The 21,760-nt window shown below is 37.3% G+C and overlaps 1 long non-coding RNA gene across 1 annotated transcript; it reads left to right on the forward strand.

Annotated features, from left to right (window-relative positions):
- The first annotated feature begins 490 nt into the window (after positions 1–490).
- Positions 491–20,484, forward strand: LOC111925411 (uncharacterized). Its single transcript, XR_002862234.2, has 4 exons — positions 491–958; positions 12,619–12,778; positions 13,105–13,201; positions 19,055–20,484. It is a non-coding gene; the product is annotated as an uncharacterized LOC111925411 (long non-coding RNA).
- The last annotated feature ends 1,276 nt before the right edge of the window (positions 20,485–21,760 follow it).

The following is a 21,760-nucleotide window of genomic DNA, read 5'->3' on the forward strand; positions in this document are numbered from 1 at the left end:
AAAGCTGTTATCAAGCCTCTGGATCGTGGGTGTTTACCATAGATCTGGATGAACTTTAGGACATGGTCCCTGAGTGGGGTTTTTTTCCACATCTTCTGGATTCACACTGTAAACCATGTGGACTTCAGGGTAATACCTTGTTTTTTTCAATTGCTCTTTGGGAATACAAACCCCCAAAAATTGTCAACATAAAGGACAGGCATCAGGACCTCCCTTTGCTGCTTGTAAAGGGGCTTAAGGCTATGTTGAAGGAGACGAGGTGTAAACGGGATAGAAAGGTCTTACTTGGCTTCTTATCTTTGAGAACACTTGGCCTCAGGATTGTATTATTTTTTGACCTTAAACTCATCCAAGAAATTGGGTGCTGTCTTCCCTTATGTCTAGAAAGGCTTCAGCCTTGCCAGAGGTGATTATGCCTAAGCAAGTTTGGGGTATCGACCCCAGCATGGTGACCCCACGTCCTTTAAGGGCTCAGCAGGCCTCAAACCCTAGCCCCTTGCTGGAGGTGGTCACACTCGCCTTTTCCAGCATGGCATGGGGCTGGTTCTGCTGGTGAGAGCACAGCACAAACCCAACACAAAACCTCTGCAGTAGGGGTAGAAAACGTGACTCAAGCTCCTGGCCGTGCAGCCGTGTCTCTGCGCTGCCTCTCCCTCTAGGGAGCTGTGCCTCTTTCTGCACAGCCCCATTAGGAGAGGGGGAGCGAGCAAACCCCCTCCCGCCCCTTCCCCCTTCTTTACCTCTCTCTGAGAAAGGGGGCACAGAGATTTCCCTGGAGAGGCGGGCTCCAGCATATGGACATTATCTTCCCTGAGCTTGGAGTTGTGTGTGCCTGTGGCTGGAGCAGATTTAAGCCACGTTTTGCTGCTTTCTGTCTTTTGTATGGGATATCTGCACACAGGCGAGGTGGCTTCGTGTTCAGGGAGAGGGCTGCTCCTGGGCAGCTGCTGAAATGCAGGTGAGGCCCAGTCCCACTGATGGGGTTTTAAGAGGGATTGTGAGGGGAAAGCTGTGGGATTTAATGCCTGTCTTTCTCTTCCTGCTTGCTCTTCTGCTGCATGAGAAGAATCTTCTTCTCAGCACATGTTTCTCCTGGGAAAAAAACAACTCACTCCAAACCCAAAACCTCCAGTGCCGTGCTCAGATCTGTTTCTTCCTACAGATCATGAGACTTTTTTTTTTTTTGCAGGGGGGAGGGGCTCATTCGTCTTCTGATTTTTAAACCTCTTTCACACTAAATTTTACACTCTAAATTTGGAAGAGAGATATTAATTTATAAAATAATGAAATGTGGAATACTTACCTCGTTATCAGTTCCACAATCTGGGGCTTAAAAGTGAAAAACTCACTGACAAAATGAACTTGAGATTTCCCTTAAAACACTGAACTCTTACTTGATTTTAAAATGTTATTGTCAGCAAAGCAGCTGCATTATTGCAATTCTATTTCTCTATGTTTAGTTCATATTAATGTCTGTAAGCTACATCTTCCCTCATCATTAGTCCGCACATTTTAAAAAAAATTCTTATTAGAGCTGCAAAATGTGCTTATAGAGGCAATAAAAATCTAACCTATTTGAATTGTTTTCATAGTAAATAATTTGAATTGCAGAATATTACTGGTGAACACGTAAGAAATAATTTATCTTTCTTATCTGAATATGGAAAGTTTGCCATATCGAACAATTTGTTTTGTTTTTTACAACAGTTACAGAGAACATATAGTGGAATCCTCCAAACCATTATTGTGCAAAGCCCTTTCTGAATTACAAACACACATAATTCAACTTCAGCTAACTTCAGTGGGACTTAAATACTCAAGAAGTAGCATTAAAAGGAAATTTTTGTTATCTGTAATAGCAGGAAAGAAATTATAGTCCTGCAACTAACATAATAGGGAAAAAAATGTTTACAGGAATTAATAATTAGAAGAAAATAATCAGTTAAAAACACCTCTTTGTGACGTTTTAGAGGACTAGAAACAATAAAAATGTCTGGGGAAATATGGTCCATAATACCCTTGAAAAATCCATGCAGCTGAGTCCAATTTCTATTATTGTATCCAGTCCTAAAAAAACCTGGTAAACTGAACAATTCATCCTGAAGTTATTTTACTGTAACATGCATATAATATTATTTTTATTAGTGGATTAGGATTAGGTTTGTGATTCTGAAGATAAGTCCCAATGTAAATCCATAATAAACTTGTTTTCAACCTAATGAAATGATTGGACAACAGATAAATCTACATTTTGTCTCTCACTTTTCCCCCTCCTTTTTCTTTCTTTTGTTCTAATCCCTTCCATAATGCCTAGGAATATTAAATATGAATGCATTAGGTGCTTGCTTGACTCAGTGGATAATACAGCTTCACTCTTCTTCCATTATCTCAGTGTCATTAGTATATTATAATAAAAGCATATATTAGATGGGCTGAAAAAAATCAGATGTGTGAAGCAGCCTCTTTTAAAATATGTGAAATCACTCATCAAACAAAATGGGAAAAAAGTTTCTAATACTGTTTAATTACAAATTAACTATTTTTGTATTTAAAGATAATAGAAGAGTATGCCAGTTCTAAAATTCAAAATCTAAAATGCATGCTTGAATACAAACCTAAAAATTAAACATAAAATACCATCTTTCTGCTGGAAAATTGCTACCATGGACATCTACCTTTATACAGAATGAAGTCTAGTGAAATAATGACCCGTGTGGTCATAGAAATAATTACTTTATTGTAAAACATATGGATAAGAAGACAAAAGTAAGATCCCACAGCCATTATTTTTGTGGTATCCACACTACCAACTGCTTGAATTGAAAGAATGAGTAAGTTAAATGAGGTTTTTTTTTTAGATGTCTATTTTTTCGTGCTGTAATATGTAAGATTCCTTGGACTGGGTTGTGCAGCGGCCAAACTCCAGCTACCTCTGGAACCCAAGACTGTAATGATCATGACTCCAAGGCACACTGGACATGTGACAAGGAAGGCAATGATCCTGGTCTGGATCTGGGAGCGTTCTGGGTTTTTGTGGAAGAAATCTGCTGTGGTGCGCTCTTCCATCTTCATCTCTCGTTGCCATAGCTTCTTTCTCAGTCTGTGATTCCAGACACAGCTGGTTAGTACATCACAGATCAGGTCAGGCAATTTCATTTGATGTGTGGGGATCATATGTAAGACCCATATGTAGGAGAGGAGATCGGTGGGAGTAGAAAGAGAGAGAAAGAAAGAAATCACTCCTTGCAAATGTGTCTGGCACAGGCACTGTTAAAGGGCAATATGTTGGAAATCAAATGGTATGAAATATGTCAGATCTGATATTTCCTTACGTATGCTGTTTCCACACTTTTAAGAAGAGATAAAAATAAGTTGTGCTGTAACTAACTCTTTTCACCTATCATCCTCAGTAAGAATCTGGTGTTTTGTGTATACACATCATCAACTGGACTGAATGACTGATACATTAGGTAGTGTCAGACATGAGGATCTGGGACTGTGCTGACTGTTGGAAGCTTATCCTGACTGCATTCTTTTCACTTCATCTGCCAAAGCCATCAGATAATTCTGGAACAGCATCTACCTGTGGCAGAGATATACTTCTTGTTCCTTGTTAGACAGTCTTCATCATCACAGCAATTATTTGATGTGGAGAGTAAAGAGGGGCAATTTTTGTGGCCTTCCTTTACTTTCCCTCTGAATGTTCTCTAATACTGAGAACACTCTCAAGAGAACTGTGGTTTTTTATATGCAGGAGAGTGCAGGAGGAAACCACAGTTTTACCAAAATTGGAGTTTTATAATGTTCAACCAGGATTTGTCTATTTTCTGAGACAGAACTATCAACTTATAACATTGGCAATGCCAATGTTTTAAAGAACATTGAAAGGAACATTAAAGGAAAACTATATATTTTTCAAATATTTTTTACACTGAAAATGTGACATCATATTACTGTAGTTCTACATGTTAAACATATTAATCTCTACAAATATACTAATAATACATGAATCAATACAGAAGGAACTACGAGTTGACTTTAAGGGAATACAGTTGCCTCTATCTAAGAATGTAAACACATTTAGAGGTATAGTAGATAAACCATAATGAGATTAGGCTTTCCATCAATTCATTTAAAATTTATGCTTGCAACTTTTGTTATACTCTGTAAAGTTCTCCTGCATGAACCCTGTGTGAGGAAACCCAAAAATGAAGATAAAAAATTTAAGATATTCTTTATCCAGCTATTCAGGCTTTATTGCAATGTACAAAGAGAATGGGATAGACTTAATAATATTTTGAGAAAAAGTTCTAAATCAGGTGGTTTTTTTTTCTTTGTTCTTAAACTGCCAATAAGTCAGGCTTTGCAGTGATAAGTAACTATGTGCAGCAGGATTTCAACAAGTCCATTCAATATATGACCTTGAAGAGAAATTTGGAGCTCAGTAAGATGTTCAAGTAATTTATATCTCAGAACTCTTAAATGCATTTCCATTTTCACATGAGTACAAAACATACCTTGGTTGAAAATAGTCACTCATGTTACTCAAAAGAAACTGGTAAATTTGTTCAGATATTTTGTCCTGATGAGTTTTATGTGAATTTGACAAGAAAAACAGATCGTGGATTTGATGTGATTACATGCAAATGTAGGTAAACAGAAAAAAAACTTCGAAATGCATGCAAAAATAACAATGCTAGCAGATTGTTAAAAATAGATAACATTCAATGAACACTTATATGTATGTATATGCTGCAGATGGAGCTAAAAGTAAGATCCCTATTTAAAGATGGATAACATTTTCTTATATAAGATTCTGGTGTGGTTCTTGCAATCCTTCAGACAAGAATTTTTTATGTCTGATGTCAGCCTTGCAATGCATGTCTTGCTTTTATATAACAAGAAAGCTTCAACAAAACAGTTTAACTGTTTCCAGGAATGATAGGGAGAAATTGTTTGGTTTGCTAATGTTAAAAATCTGCGTGACCTTACTAGATAAACTGCTTTACAGTAAATGATCTAAGTTTAAGAAGGAGCTATCTTGAGGCCAAAAGGAGGTGCATTTTTTCCTTTCCCTGTAAAAATATACACCTATTTGGCAGAGTTATCATTGCTATAATAGCTTGGAGTTTAATTATTTGTAGATTTTATCTGTAATGTGTATATTCAAGGCTGGCAATCTCAGAGCAGAGCTAAGCATGTCATTCCTTATAATTGTTTCTCTTATGTGCCTTGGTAACTGTAGAAGTGAGGGCAAGAACACTGTCTCTTTTTCTGCTCTTATTCTTCCTTCATTGCCACCCCTATCAGTTCAGAGCAGTCTGAAGAAGGTCAGATTAATCAGCCTTGAATCAAAGTTTGAGTGGGGAGCAGAGCTGGGACAAGGCCAGATGTCTGCAGCACTTGGGATCTGGAGGAGGAGGCAACTGGCTCTAGAAGAGACCATAGACAAGGTCACGCAGTAGAAACAATAAAAAAATAGGAAGAGAGGTGAGAAGAGCATGTCCAGAGGAAAAGATAAAAGTGGAAAATGACAGGTTAGAAAAGACTGTGAAATGTCTATGGCCACCAAAACACACCATCTTTCAGGATGTGGGCTAGGACCTAGGATTTCTGTTTTTCAGAGTTCCTCTTCTACTTAATAAATAAGTGGGATGTCACTGGCAGTGTACAGTTCTAATTCCCTATATCGTGGGACCAAAATCACTGCTGATTACTCCCTTGTTTCAGGTGAAAAAACTTCTGCTGGAATTCAGATTCCTGTGCTGTAGTCCACAATGTGAGAAATGGGAACATTTCACATGATTAACATTTTTGTCAGACTGAGAAACAAAGAAGTGATTATCTTTTTTCTTCCCTAGGCCTTGCATCATCCCACTTGATTGTCTGCTGAATAGACAGATTTCTCAGAATGAGGCAGTGTTTCAAAAACTAGCCTTCATGAGTGGATTTCCTAACTTTTTAATGTTTGGCTTTGTAGCTCCAATGTTTCGTTTAAACTCGATTCTTGAATCAAGCAGCAAACGCTAGAACAAAATGACACAAGTGGCTTTTTGTCACTCATCCATACTATGATTGCTTAAATATATGTATGTGTGTGTGAGAATGTACACATATATGCACTTTATATGTGTATATATTTATATACACACACACAGGGATGTGTTCTCTCTCTTCGTATATCTTTTTTGTGGGCTGAAGATGGAGAAAAGTGTAGCAGGGAATTACATAATCCTATAAGCAGTTGTGTTGGTGAATTAATTTACCTTATTTGAGTGAGGACTGCCAAATCCAGCATGAGAATTTGTGACATTGATGTTATTCAGATGTGAGAGTTTCTAGGACTGCAACTACTGGCTGCAGTTATTTGGAGACTTTCTGTTTCTTCCAACCGTTAGCGCTGCAATACGCTGTAACTAACTGATTGCAGCGAGGCTCCATGCTGAATTTACACATACAGAGTTCCATATCTGCCCAAGAATGTGTGCACATAGCTAGTGTCATTGTAGGCACCGAGCCATTTGTAAGTTTAAAGTTACTGATTTACATTAACATTTGTAGGATTTGCGCCCTGGTTAATTTGTCGTCTTCCTAAATGGGAAAGGGATATGGACAAGTCTGGGCTAAACTGACAAATGTGTTAGTCCTGCCAAAGTGTATTCATAGTGTATCTAATGCTTTTCTTCAGTCAGTTGGTCAGTCAGTCAGTGATTCTTTCTACCAAAAAATTGCTCCTAGAAAGGAAAATGAGCCTAAGAACTTAGAAGCAGGAAGGGTATGTGTCAGAGGAGAATTTATTTTTCTCTTGCTTCCTTTCAGCTACTCCAGAGAAATAAGTAAGAAATAATAATAAGAAATGACATAATGTATATGAACTAACAAACATCTAACACTTGATGAGGTCCAAGAAGGGAATATGAAAATAGGCAATCATATGAAATAAAATTTTATGGAACTTGCAGTTCACAACTATGCTGATCAGTAGTCGCACTGGCAAGAATTCAGATCTCTGTTTTTCATGTATGTATACATATATCCCTGTTTCTGCTGGTGTTTTACACAAATGCTGACACACATATGCACAGGCACTTCTCTCTAGCATAATAGAGATTGATTCTTATGCAAATTACCAGCACCATTTTGACCTCAGATTCTGTGTTTCAGAATGTTTGCTAATTTTTGATTAGTATTTATAATACCAGAAGAATTATATCAAAGCATTTTTCTAATAGTCAACCAACAGGACTAAAAAATATGTATTATACCATAAAAATGCCATCTATCTCAATAATTTATGTATCAGAGCAGGACAGCACCACTGTCTAAAAATGATGCCAGTTTTAAGAAGGCAATTGAAATGAGCCCTGCTTGAGCAGGCCTGAGCCTAGCAGGGGTCTGTAAATTCACAGTTAAAAATTTCTTACTGTAATAAGCTCCTGTCTTGCCAATAGCCGTGTGTTGGACTTCTTTGACGCAGTATAATAAGATTTCATATGTTTTAAAAAAGTGTTGTTTGGGTGCAGGAAACATTGAGATAATATACAAGACAAATTTAGAGATAGTTTATCCGACTTATTGAGTGCCTGACTGTCACATGGGACAATGAGCTCCGGTGCTTATGCCCTCTATGACTGCCTCAGGGACTGAGGGATGTAGCATCCAGGGCTGAAGCTGGCTACTCCTGACTGGAGATGTCTTTCCACTGAAGTCTTAGAAAAACAGCAGTCTTAGGCTGAGCAAAACCCCTGCTCCTAAAAGAAGGCTGGACTCTGAGCAGTCACTATTGTGTTTAGTAACATTAATAAATGCAGAAGGGCACAGAGGTCTAAAATGTGCAGGAATTCACAGCAGAAATTTGGAGGATTTCTTCAAGATGCCCAAGGATCATTTGGTCTGACTAAGGTCCAGGGGGAAATCCAGTTTTATTTTCCCAAGTCTAAGGAGCTCGTGCCTGACAAGGGGAACTGGGGCCCAGCTCTGGGAAGGCAAGCATCCAAAATCTGCTCCATCCAGAGGGATGGGACGGTTTGGACTACATCATTTGCAGTGGTGTTGTTCTCGGTTTCACTTTCACCACCCCAAGTGCATTCCTTTAACTGCCTCCTGCCTCAGGCAGCTGTTTATTTTGCCTTTATCAGTCTTGTTAAAAGAAAAAAAAAAAAGAAAAATGAAAAAAGATGGAAAATTATCAAATAAGAGACAATGCTTCATAAGCATCCACTATAATATTTTGCTTAAAAACATTTAGATTTTAGAGATTTCTCTTTATAGACATTATTAATATTTTATACATGAGATTTTCGAAGATGAGAGCAAGTATTACAGATGTTTAAGCTGTGCTGTTAGGATATCCACTTATAAGTAAAATGAAAAATAACAGGAGCTGAGCAATGTGTACAAAAATTCAAATACTGTTAGAAAGTTTCTTAAATATCAACAGAATATTGGGCACCTTGAGAAATGTAAAAGGGGAAAAATAAGAGCTATCAGATACAGTATTTTGTGCTTTTCCCCTGGAATTTGTTGACACAATTATTTTTTAATTACCTTATTACAGTCTGCTTTGTTACTGATATAATTGAGTTCCTCACTATTTCAGGTTAAGCAGTAAACCCCAACCAAACCCAAGGCATAACATGCAGTAGCTAAATGTGACCCTTTAGACCTGTCAACTGATTAAAATCAAGTGGGTTGTGTCAGTTCACAGACCTTACTAAAAGTTCACTGGAAATGTCAGAAAATCTCTCTTTTATTTAATTGAGATGTGGATGAAATGTTAAGTCGAGATATTTCTCCATGTCTAAAAAGGCCTGATTAAAAGAATTTGAGTTGTGTCTTCAAACACTATTGGCTCTAGAAGGGGAAATGGCTAATGCATGAGCATTTCAACTGTTCAAGAGGATGATATAGTCAATCAAATTAGCCCTTTTTACTTGTCAATGACAGATAAAGATGTTTATGCATGCTATTATATGTTGAGATTGCTTGTTAAATAGCTTTACTAGTGCCTTTAAACAATAATCTAAACACAAATGAAACCATTCAATACACTGTCCTATAGAATGAAATTTCTGCCAGAGCCATGTGACTGGATATCAAAGTGACTTGACTGCATTTTAGTCTTTTAGTTGAACTCATTTTACCCTGTTTTTTTTTTTTTTTGGGTTGTTGCTCATTTGTTTGCTTTATTTTTCCTCTTTCTTTTTTTTTTCTTTCCTGCAAAAGAATGGCAAGTCCTGTTTAATCAATTGACAAAAAATACTTAGTTCATGGCTTACATTATGAAATTATTATATTTGTAGTTGAGAGGGAGGCTGAATTCACACAAATATTTCTTGTTAGGCAAATCTGGAATATAGATCAACTGTAAGTACCAAACGATGAAAGCAAATCTGGAATATCTTATGTCTCCTCTAGTAAAACATAAACAGATGCAAAATGTCCAACATAATATTTTTGGTCACTATTTGATGCCCATTGTTATACCTTAACTGCCAACATCAGGATGAGTTTCCTGTATGTTGAGAATTCTAGATTGTGCAGCTTCACAGTTTTGTTCCGAAGAACTTTATTTAACCTACCACCACTCTAGAATTGCCCTCTGAGCTTTATATTACAACAGAACATTTAGAGGGTCCTGGCAGCAGAAAAATTCACTTACATATTTTAGGCATTTGTATGTACTTGGTCGAAGTGAAATATCAAAATAAATCAGTTAATTTGTGCCTTGGTTCAGTATCTTTAAGAAGTCCTGTAATACTGTTAATAGCACTAAGAAATAGAACTGCCTAAGAATTTTTTCCATAGTTTAAACTTTTGTATAAGTTTGCTCCCTAGTTAAATCTCACATAGAGAAATTTTTCAGTACAATCATATTTCAGTAAATCCACACAGGAATATTAGTCGTAGTTCATTTAATCACCAAATCCTAACAACTAAGTGTTCACTTCATTAAAGACATTAAAAAATTCTGGCCAGCTGTTTCCTGCCACTTGGCTGAGGACAAGGTGGAGAAAGACAAGCAATTCAATCCTCGGTAACTCTCAGTTGTGTTCAGCATAATTCTGCCACATAATTATACTTTCATCATTTTATTCCTAAACTAGAATCTGAATCCAAGGGGGGTTCTATGACTTATGGGCTTAAATTCTGACATGTTTAAATTCATGTTGTACACACAAAAATTTCCGAAGATTTTAGTAATCAACTTAGACAAATGCTTTGTTTTGTCAACTGTGCTTTCCCTTTTTTTTTTTTTTTTTTAATAACTTTAAATTAAAGTAGTCAAATAGATTGAAGAGGGAGGTATAATTAACATACTATTTGTATATACAAATGATGGATTAGTTATTTGCTCTGTTCCTGGAAGAACATTTTCTGTTCTGGTACATACACAAAATTCTGGAGCATTAAGAACTCTTTGTCAAAGATCAAGATGGCTGTATCATGATGGTTTTAAAGCTTCTGGCAATTTTTATGTACTGAATATAAAAAGAAATAGTGATTACTACTGAAGAGTGACTTTAAAAATATCCATTTGATTGCAGGAACAATCAGTCCCATTAAAATAAGTGCTAAGGTACCAAATAATAAATCAATATTCTAAGGTCAAAATCTAAACAGACATAGATCAGTGAAGTTGTATGGACTTCTACTAAGCTGTGCTTATTTATACAGCTGGGTCTGGCTATAGGGTGCTGCAAAAATGACAAAGTTATCCAATTTGATCATAATTCAAGAGAACTCTCCCTGGAAACAGAGTTTAGCATTCTGTAAAGCCCACGGAGAAGATTAGGTATGTCAGGACAGGATCAAAACCTATCCACTGGCCCAGGAAACGCTGAACAGGGCTATGTGAAATCCTGCCTGTCCCTGGGGTGCCAGCAGCTCAGCCCAGGCACTTGTGGCCACTTGTGCACTGCATATTTTTGTCCTCTCCCCAGTATAAGGCTGTTACTGATTTTCTTTGCAAGAATAAGCAGGATACAGTCTTTTCAATAAAAAAAAAATCATCTGCTTACAGCCTAACAGCTGCAGAGCCAGCAAATTTTTGCAAATTTCCTTCTCTCCTCCATGTAGCTCCTGTCCCAGTTCAGTGTCCTCAAGCCCTTGAACCAGGGGAGTGGGATGTACTGAGCTGTAGACTCTATTCCTACTGCATAGGCTAATTAATGGGAAAAAGTGCATTCATTTTGCCTTGCCTTGGGGTTTTAAAATCGAAGCACAGCTTCTCATGATGCTGCCAGCAGCTTGATTTTATTAGTGCTTCCTGGGCATACTCTGTGGGCTGTGATCTGAGTCAGCTCAGCCAGTAGGGACTCATTCAAGGGGCAAGAAAAGCATTTACTACAGAATCCCTCAGGGGAGTCAGAACTAATTTGGGATTCCTACCAGGTTAGTAAGCAAGGTGCCCAGCTCCTCATCCTAGCTTGAACTAGAGCAAATCCAAAACACTGTAAAGTTCTCATTGCCTTCAGGGCCAGGCAACAACCAAGGAAAATTTTTGGGTACTAATTTTGGACTTAAATTTAGCCTAAACTCCAGTCAGGTGTTGTGTTCCTAAAGGACTCACTTCTTTAAACACTTCACCTCAAGAGGTCTTCAGCATGTACTTATAAATTAGGCATAAATCTTAAATTTTGCCTTTGAAAAAGGATACTTTACTCAACTTCATGAGTGTGACCAGCTAGAGCTTTAGGTAAGGATCTTCTAAGGTAATGTACTGATTCCCTCCTGATGCACTTCTTAAGTTTTGTAGTCTCATCTGCTCTTTAGCTTTCTATTTATAATTTTAGGGTTGCTTTGCTCTTCACTATATGGATTTTGAGAATGGTGTTCTATTTTACAAATAATATTCACATTTATTTTGTTTTTCACTGTTATATGGTGGAGACAGAAACTGTAACCGTGTGCTTTTGTGGAAATTTGTAAATAAGATTAGCAAAGAGGAAAAGTAGGAAGGTGGCACTAATAGTAGTCTGAAACTACTGCATAGACTTTTACTGAGCTTATACTTACCTACTTGCAGCAAAGATAAACATCACAAGGAAGTGCAATAATATTTGTTCAAGGTTTCTCTTTTTGCTTCAAATCTCATTTTATTGCTGTAGTTTTTCCTATTGCTGCTATTAATTTAATCAGTAGTTTAATCTCAATGGGCTTTCATGCCCTGAAGAGATATGAGGGCTTACAAGGATCAGATGGTATAAGGATATAAAGCTAGGAGACTTGCTGACTGCATAGATGAGCCAGAAAACAGCAAAACTGTCACCTGCAGCTTGCTAAAGCCTAGATGTTCTCAGAACACCGCCTCACTTTCCCAACAGGACAGATAAAAATTCAGAAATTTTGAATATGTCTTTCCTTTTCTGAAGATAGCTTCTCAAGCAACATGGATGGTAATGACTGAAAAAAAAAAAAAAAAGCTAGTTCTGCTGCTGGATCCCTGAAGGGATTGAAGGAGGTTTAACAGCCTTTAGTCAGGTGCTGAATTTTTTGTATGCTGTGAGTGGGATAGTTAGTCTCTGTAGCCTGACTCTAACCACAGCCACCGAGCAGATAAAAAAAAAAACTGTCCTGGAACACGTAAAAGAGAAAAGAAGCTTTTATCTGTTGCAGGTACGTGCTCTGCTGAGCACTCTGTCAGGTCTGTGACAGTCAACAGCAAATAAGGATCTGCAACGCAGAGCACAAGTTGTCATTATCAACTGAGACATTCCATCCAAAAACAGATGGAGAGAGATGCCACTCCTTGTTTTACAAAATGCACATTGAGAAGGTAAGTGGTACCTGTGAAACTTCCAGTAACTCTTTGCTAAATTTATGACCTCTGACTAAGCATTGTGTCTTGCCAAGCAGGAGACAGCTTTTGGTGTGCACAGCAGGACTGTGGAAGCCTAGAAAGCTCCATTTCAGAAATTTCAGATCCCCACAGGTTTTTGTTCTACATTTGATATCTGACTGGCAGACATTAAAGTTTGAGATAGTCAGTATAGTCAGTAGTGGGACAAACTGTCTCTAGAGCCTTAGCTAAAAGCTGGAGGACTTAAGTGCAGTTTTCTAGATGTGCAGGGAAGCACTGAAGGCACATATCTTGTTTTACAGAGCTGGGTTCTAGTCACGCCCTCAAAAGATGGAAGCACAGACCAAGTTATGTAACCTCTCCAGGCTACTTCTGTCCTGAACTGCAGCGGTCTCTGAGGTAGGTCAGCTTCCCTTCTCATTTGTTCCATGGTTTCTGGGAAGATTTCCACCTGGAATAAAGTTTACAAGAGCAAAGATAAGAATGTCATTAAAATCACCAACTAGTTCATATACTCAGGCTGCATAAGACCTGAAAGATGTCAGACTTAACAATTAAAAGACTATCAGAACAACAGAGAGAGATCAGAGGCCTTGACAAGGTTAGCAAAATTAAAGAAAAAGAATAGGAGTTATACAGATAAAATGTTTGCATTTTCATGATTAATTTATTAGAATAAAATTTTGCTTTTCTGAGTTCACTTTGTTTTAATATTCCTTTGAATATGGCTTCCGTATCAAAGTGAAAGGAAAAAAAAACCAAAGTATCTCATCCCAGATATTTTTCATGTGTGTGAAGCTCGAATCACTCACAGTTTGTACCTCCAAGTGAAGGAAGGCTGTCCTGTTCAGTTGATGGGTGAGTCAAACTCAGTGGGTGCAACTAAAGCTTGTAGAGGCCTGTGAAGGACAACTACTTTTTACCATACTTGTCACCATGCCACTCACTATCTGCATGGAATGATCTATTGCTGCTGCTGTTGCTGACAAAATCTGCTTTTTTTTCCACCCCCCCACATGCTTATCCTGCCCAACAGCATCTGCTTTTGTTCAAAGAGGCCTATGCCTTCCCTCACCTTGATGATCCGTTGCTGTATCTTTCTGGCAAAGAACTCAAAAGATTTTGCCAGAAGGTTGCACTCAATCAATCCTGCCTTTAGGGTGTCCTAGAAGTGCTTTCTTGGATCACCATTGCTTCCTCTTTCCACACTCCAGTTCCCTTCATAGGAGGCGCTTGAACATATGTACATCATTGATTCAAGCCATATGTCCAGCCCATTACACCTGGGCTTTCCATGTGGATATGCTGCAGGAATTTATCACTGGTCAGTTTAGTGTAGCATCTGACTCAGAGTAAGACACATAGGTGCCTCTGGTGGAACTTCTCCAGCTGGCAGATGTGCTTTATATACTATATCAAAATCTTGCCTCTGTTTAGCACAACAGCCTTTTACAGTTCTAGTCTGTATTTCTAGTCTGTATTTCTAGTCTGTTCTGACACTGATTCCATATTCATTTAGCAAACCCAGCAGAAAATTCCCCTAATTCTATGAATGCAGGAAACTACCTCTCCATGAACATCGACACAGACATTCAACATAATTTGAATGTGGGTGAGCCCACATGCAACAAACAGCTCAGTCTCACTGTGTTTAATGGAAGGGACATTGTATTCTTCTCCATGTTGATTGACAAATTATCTTGGTTTTCCTCAAATTTATGATTAGTCTGATTTTTTCTTGTTGGTCTTGGAAGTAGCACATTTGTTTGTTAAGAAGATCTGAAGTCTTTGGCTGATGTGAGCTACCAGCGTGCAATGATGTGCATATCAGCATTCTTGTGTGCTCTACTTGGTGGCTTCTGTTTGGTGTGCAGTCCTTCTGCTACCCAAAAGTGAGTCCTGCTATTTAGACTGAAGTAGCATTTGTTTTACATGACTCCTCAGAATAAAATAACATTTTCTCTATTAAATGCATCAAGAAAAATAGAGAACAACAGTCCATTTCGTACCCAGTGATTTACAAAAACAAAGTAAGAGACTTTCAGGGAGGGTCTGAAAGGCATATGGTCTAAATAGAAAAATAAAGGCAGAAGGAAGAGGAAGGAAAGAAGGGGAGAATTAGTTCAAAGAGATGGATGTGGGTGGTATAAATGGACAATGAACACAAGGGGGAGGAAGTTGAGGTTAAAAAATAGAGAAAGAAGCCTCTCATCATGGCCCTTAGGAAAGAGGTGAATGAAATTACACCACAACAGTCAAAGCACTGCTTAAGCAAGAAATTACACTCAAAACACACTTAAGTAAAATTAAAGGAAGCTTCAGTTCTGGAGGGAATGGTGGAAACAGCCTCTCAGAAATATTCTCCCAAAGAAAATATTTAAGTACTGAGCATAAAAGCTTTACAAAAAGGTAGGTTAAATCATGTCCTGATATATCAGCAGAGTGACATATAGTTTGGCCTTCTTCCTAAAATTAGGAGCTCAGTTACATATGTATACCTTAAGACCAAAGACTCTGCAGCTAAGCCTGTGTTGTATTAATCTTTGTGTTGCAAAATTTTTCATAATATATTTATTAGCACAATGCCAGATTCATCACTGAATTAATTCAGCTTCACATCTGTGTATCTAATAGATTTTGATCAATGAATCTGGAGGAAGAAATGGATCAGTTGGTTGTGGTTTGTATTCTTAAATATTTGAGGTTTTTTATTTCCACTTTGGCACAACTTTCATGAACTACTTGAAGTTCTGCGGAGTTTGGACTACGGCTACACTAAAGAACATCTGATATAATAACTCTTTACATGCATTGCCTTACCAAAAAAATATTCAAGAATGCATTAATGACAAATAAACTCAAAGCATTTGGCTTGGTCTCTTTCGTTTTAAATAATAAACAAGACAACATCATGTTATGAAGAATCTAATTGAAGATTTGGAATAAGTAATTATAATAACCCAACAGGAGTTCCAGGGTCTTTTTGAAGCAACATTTTTCTTGGATTACAAAACACTGATAGAAGTCTCAGTGCTGTAAGCCACATGAAGAAAGGAAACCCCAAATTAAGAATGATAATTACAAAGCAGAGACACTTCTTCTGCATCTTTCTTTCATCAAAAAATGCCAACTCGGCCATTTAAAAGACATGAAATAGTGTTATCAGAGTTTTTTCCCATGTGAAATGTTTGTACAGGAGATGTAGCAACTAAGAACACACAAGTACAATATTTGAGCATGCAACTCCATATCACAACCATGTTGAGGAAGAAGATAACTGCTTTCCACAGCATTCTGATTTTAGACAATAAGCTTGTCTTTTATAACCAAAGAAAAGAAAAAAAATCAAAAGACATCTTTTCCATTTTCTCTTGCAATTTTTAAGTATTTCTTGCAGATGTTCAAGCGTTCAAAGAATAATTTGAAACTGTAATCTGAATCTACCGGAGGAAGTTTAAAGTATGTTGACCAAACTGTTCCATATTGCAGAAATCATGTTCTTATGATTAAGAAGGATCAAACAAAATAATAATCCAAAGTGACCGAACCATGTCTCCTAAAAAAAATAATTCTAAATCCATATACAAGCACATGGATAAAATAAAAATATTTGTAAGAAGGTGATATTGCATTGATTGCAGTTTGATTGTAGCCACAAAGTAGGTTCCTTACTATGAATTTAGGAGCCTAACTTTAGGCATCTAAGTTTGCAAGAGGCTAGTACCTTGTGATACGAAGCTGTTGGACAAGCTTATAGAGATATCTGTGAGGAGATATGTCTGAAGAGAAGGAATTCTTGTTTTGATTAGTGGAAAACATAGTAATCATGTCAAAATATTCTCAGATTGAATGCCATAAAGTCTACATTAGGCATGGAGATATAAGTCCAGTTGCTACATTTATTTTAATTTTGGGAAAAGAGTAGACTAATTGGTAAGCTGCTTTGAGTAAATTTTCAACAGATGAGAGTTTGCTTACTTTGGAATTAGAATACTGGGGCTCCAGCTGGAGCTTTTTTTTTTTTTTTTTTTTTTTAATAGAGAGGAGCTAATGAATTACCTCCTATTAATATTTCACCTCTGATTTCTATATATTAAACAATAAAAATCCTCATTCATAATTATGCAATCGAGTAGTACAGCAGCAAGGTATGAATAGCAGACAAATAATTTGAGATATATACAAATAATTTTCTGAGAATTCCTAAATACCTCTGAACATATAAAGTGAACTTTACCTAAAGTAAAACCTTTACATGAAAATTAAACAGGCTGCAAAATTTCTATGCAACATCCAAAAAAGTCCATGTTGCCTTATCTCACAGTAGGGAAATTAAACTTACTGTTACAATTTAAACAAATCTATTAATTGTGTACTACATCATTCCTCTTGGTTTGATGGTATTTAAATGGAGTTTAATACAAATTTACAGTCACCTGTGCTTGATGCAAAGAATAGTTCTAGAATCAGAATCATAGCATCAATCTTTTAATTGGGCTGGAAGGGACCTTAAAGATCATCTAGTTTCAACCACTCTGCCATGGGCAGGGACAGCTTCCACTAGACCAGGTTGCTCAAAGCCCCATCCAACCTGGCCTCAACCTGGCCTCAAATACTTCCATGGATGTAGCAACCTGTTCCAGAGCTTCACTACTCTCTGAGTAAAGAATTTTCTCCTATCATCTAATCTAAATCTACACTCCCTCTTACAGCTTAAGGTCACTCCCCTTTGTTCTATCATTACACGCCTTTGTAAAAAGTTCCTCTCCTGCTTTCTTGTAGGTCCCCTTTAGGGTTGCTATAAGGTCTTCCTGAAGCCTTCTCTTCTCCAGGCTGAATGGTCCTAAATCTTTCAGCTCCATTCCTCTCATCTTCAAGACCCTTCTCTGGACTCAGGAAACAGGTCCGTTTCCTTCTTGTGTTGAGAATTCTAGACCTGGGTGCAGTGCTGCAGGTGGGTTCTCATGAAGGTAGATTATAGGGGAAGAATCACCTCCCTCAACCTGCTGGTCACTCCTCTTTTGGTGCTGCCCAGGTCTGGGCTGTGGGCACATGTTTCTGTCCTTTCTGCGCTTTCCATCCACAGCAACCCCTAGTTCTCCTCTGCAGGACTTTGTTCCATGAGTTCTCCGGGTCTGTGCTCATGACTGGGGTTGCCCCAGCCCAGGTGCTGCCAGGTCCTTCTGGATGGCATCCCTTGCCTCTGTTGTCTACTTCTCCACTCAGCTTTGTGTCATTTCTACACTTGCTGAGGGTGCTCTTGATCTCACTCTATGTGTCTTTGATAAAGGTACCAAAATGTACCAGTCCCAAGAACTTTCATCTCACTCAGATGAGCGAGGGACACCACTTGTCTCTGGCTTCCCCCCAGAAATAAAGCTATTAACCACAGCTCTCTGAGCGTGTCCAGCCAGCCAATTTCTTATACACTGAATAGCCTACATTTCAAATCCATGTCTCTCCAATTTGGAGAGAAGGATGTCATATGGGACCATGTTGAAGCTCTAACAGAACTATAGGTGGTCTTCACTTATTGACTACTGCAGTTACTCCATCATAAAAGGCAATCAGAATAAATTAGATTACTGTCACCTCTAGTTATTTCATCTTGACTGTTTTTAATGTAAGCTAATACTAATTCTGAGGCATTTAAAAATCTACTTTATCTTAAAAATATTTGTTCTTAATTCTAAGACTGCATTGAAATTCTAGGTTAACATTTCATCTTTTATGGCTTATACATGAAAGTCTGATGTTCTGTCTGATTAAGAGGAACCATATGTTTTAAAATTAAAAAGCAGAAAATCATGGGTGTTTATGCCTTTCTTTTCAGAACAAGCATGATATCTCACTCACACCTCTTTTTTGGATATGTATGTATACATTTATCATTGTTACTTAGTGCTTTGTTTTAGCTGAGAACTGGTTTGCTGTACTTCAGATGGGACAGTTTTGTTCTTTGGCAAAGCAACAGGATGATATCAAATTCAGACAAAACACTGGAAGCTAAATTAAGTAACATGGGTTTTTTACCACGTGGGAAATTTTATGTAATTTGCTATTTTACTGCAAGTGGATCCTACCAGAAAAGTGTGGGGCTTGGTTGGTTTTTTTTTTTTTTTTTTTGTTTTTTTTTTTTTGTGGTGGTGGGTTTTTTGTTTGTTTGTTTGTTTGTTGGGGTTTTTTATGGCTCACCATGACTGACAGTATTTTCTTTATTTGTGGATCTTACTGTTGCACATTTCCTTCAAGAGGAACTGACTGGGGCTGGGAGCTGACCTTTTCCTGGAGACCTACGAGTAGGACAACCTTGCTGTCTGAGCAGCTGAGCATCTGAAGGACAGCAAGGAGCATTCCCACAACTGGGAAGAGCAGGGAGAACACGAAGAGCAAGGCCTTGCAAAAGGCCCAAGAAAAGCCTGCTGAAGGAGTCAGAGCACTACTTCTGCAGATTGCCAAAGTCAACATACTGAAACTGAGTCTAGAGGACATCACTGATGTGCCTACATGTAGGGGGTTTGTAAGGATGTTCAATTCTATCTTGCCTCTGGCAATTTGAATTTTATCTGTCCTAAAATGCTGGTGATCATCTGCCCTAATGTAACCATTCCCAGTGTTTAAAGACAACAAATAAAAAATATGTGTAAATACAGCTCCTAATTTTATAAGACCTTTTGGGCTTATACATGTGCTTGCAGTTTTATCACAAAACTTTTAAAACTTCTAGTTGTGAAAATAATTTTAAAATCTTGTTAGGAGCTTGAAACTGATGGAAGATTAAAAGTTATGGTACTAAATTATAATGAAAATCCAAATATATACTTTCAAAGAGAAATATGTTTAGCATTTGCTGCCATTACTTTCAGCATTAAGTTTTGGTATGAAGAGCCTCTGATGTTGCCAAGTTTTTATAGACAACCTGCTGTTTGCAAACCAAAGCAAGAAATGTCCCATTTCCTGACCTTTGCCTTTGTTTTTAGTTCTCACACACAAAATATTTGGTTTGTGAGAGAAATTTTTAATATTCACTATCAGGCTTAGATTCTTTCACAGTTAATGTATGACTTTCAATTTAATCTTCTTGATTTTCTTTTTTTTTTTTTTTTTGGTGTTTTTCTTGGATATGTTATAGCATAAGTCAGCAGACTTCCTTCAAAAGTACTAAATAAAATAGTCATATGAATCTGAAAGATATTTTCCTCTTGTGCTATTTTCTAGTATTTTATTTTTATAAGTAACTGAGCTGTGTTACCATCAAATACTAGGGTCAAACTAAACCACAATATTTTAAATAGGAATTTAGTCAGTACACACATATATAAAATGCCATTCTAGTACACTATTCAGTGTTTTTAAAAGAAATGACTGATAAAATAGTGGTTTGTTCTGTTCCAAGTGTTCATTCCTGCTGGTGATTTGCTGCACATCACAGCTGCTAATAATCAGGCTGCTGGAATAAAGGCTACTGTATCCTTTGCACAGTATTTAGTCTTTAGGACAACTGTAATGTTTTAACAATGTTCTACTACTTGCTGGTTTGTGATCTACACAAAAGTAGTAAAATGATTTAATAGCAGAGATTTATGATAGCTAACCTGTAATTACAACCTCATTACTTTCATAGTACATGCTGCAGAAAATTTGCATATAGCATAATTAAAATAAACGCATTTCCTACTAAATCTGAGTGTGTTTTTTCATATAAAAAAGGCCCATTCCTTCACAGGTCAAATAAGTGGATTGATTTGATTTACAAATGTTTCTTTTGGGCCTTTGTGTTTTCTGAGAAGATTGTGTCTCTCTCAGATACAGGCCCTGATACAGTAATCTATCCCTTTGTCACACTGAGATGCAATCGCCACAGGATTTTGTGTGATGGTTTTGAATCTTGTATTAAATGTGGTTTGAGAGTCCAGTGTTTCACCATCAGCTCATCTGTGCCCTGATGCAAAATGCAGTGTAAGGCTCTGGGTTTGACCTAAAAGAAGCATGGTAGAACACTAGTCTCTGTCCATGTCTTTTTACATTTGACTTGCTTTTTAACTTGGTCTTTCTGCAGGTATCAGTGTTTGAGTCATACTGAAGAGCTCTACTTTTCCCACGGGGTTTTCTGCAGGATGGTGTGAGATTTGACTATAGCTCAGTTTTGGTCATTACAACATTTCTGTGTAAAGCAAGCATTTCTACTGTGCATATTCCTTGTAGCAGCTCATTAGAATTTACTTTAGAATAGAAGTGTGCCATTTAAATAGACTTCAGTAAGTTGTACAAATAGGTCTCATTTATATTACTGACACCTTGCACAGGAATTTTCTGTCACCTTTTCATATTTCACCATGCTGTTATCTCAAATAACTCATGGTGATATCAAATGAAGAAAACATGATGTGTTTTTGCAAACTGTGATACAGGGGGAAAATTGCTCAAATAATATTAAATTTCAAAGAAGCCCAGTCAGAGGTATCAGAACATCCTAACACCTCTCAGCAATTATCCTTAGAGAAAAAAACAACTGGCCTCAAGCTGAGTTCTGGTTTTGTAAAGATCTTTGTCCTGGAAATATTTGTACTTACCTGTAGAACACATTTTTAAGTCTTTGGCCAAGACTCAGTGAACACCTTGATATGCATTGGTTTTTACAATGCAGTTTTCAAACACACATTAGATGGTTTTGGATTCAGACTTTGACCAAAGTTAGTCCTAATTACAAATAATTTCACCTCAGTTCATACATTTCATTTAAAAATACAGTCCCACTTTAATCTGATTGATCTCTTTCCTAGGAGTCCTAGAGCTTAACTAGTCATTGCAAAATCAGGTTTGTAAAAGCTTGGTTAAGTGTTTTCTGCACACAAACTCCCAAATGCTTCCTCCATCCTCATTGTTCTGACAAACTATTCTGTTCTTTATTGGTGGAAATCATTCATATTGGCATTAAATGAAGTTGTAAGGAAAATA

This window comes from Cyanistes caeruleus, chromosome 1 (assembly GCF_971803275.1).
Source record: "Cyanistes caeruleus chromosome 1, bCyaCae1.hap1.1, whole genome shotgun sequence".
In the NCBI taxonomy this organism is placed as follows: domain Eukaryota; kingdom Metazoa; phylum Chordata; class Aves; order Passeriformes; family Paridae; genus Cyanistes; species Cyanistes caeruleus.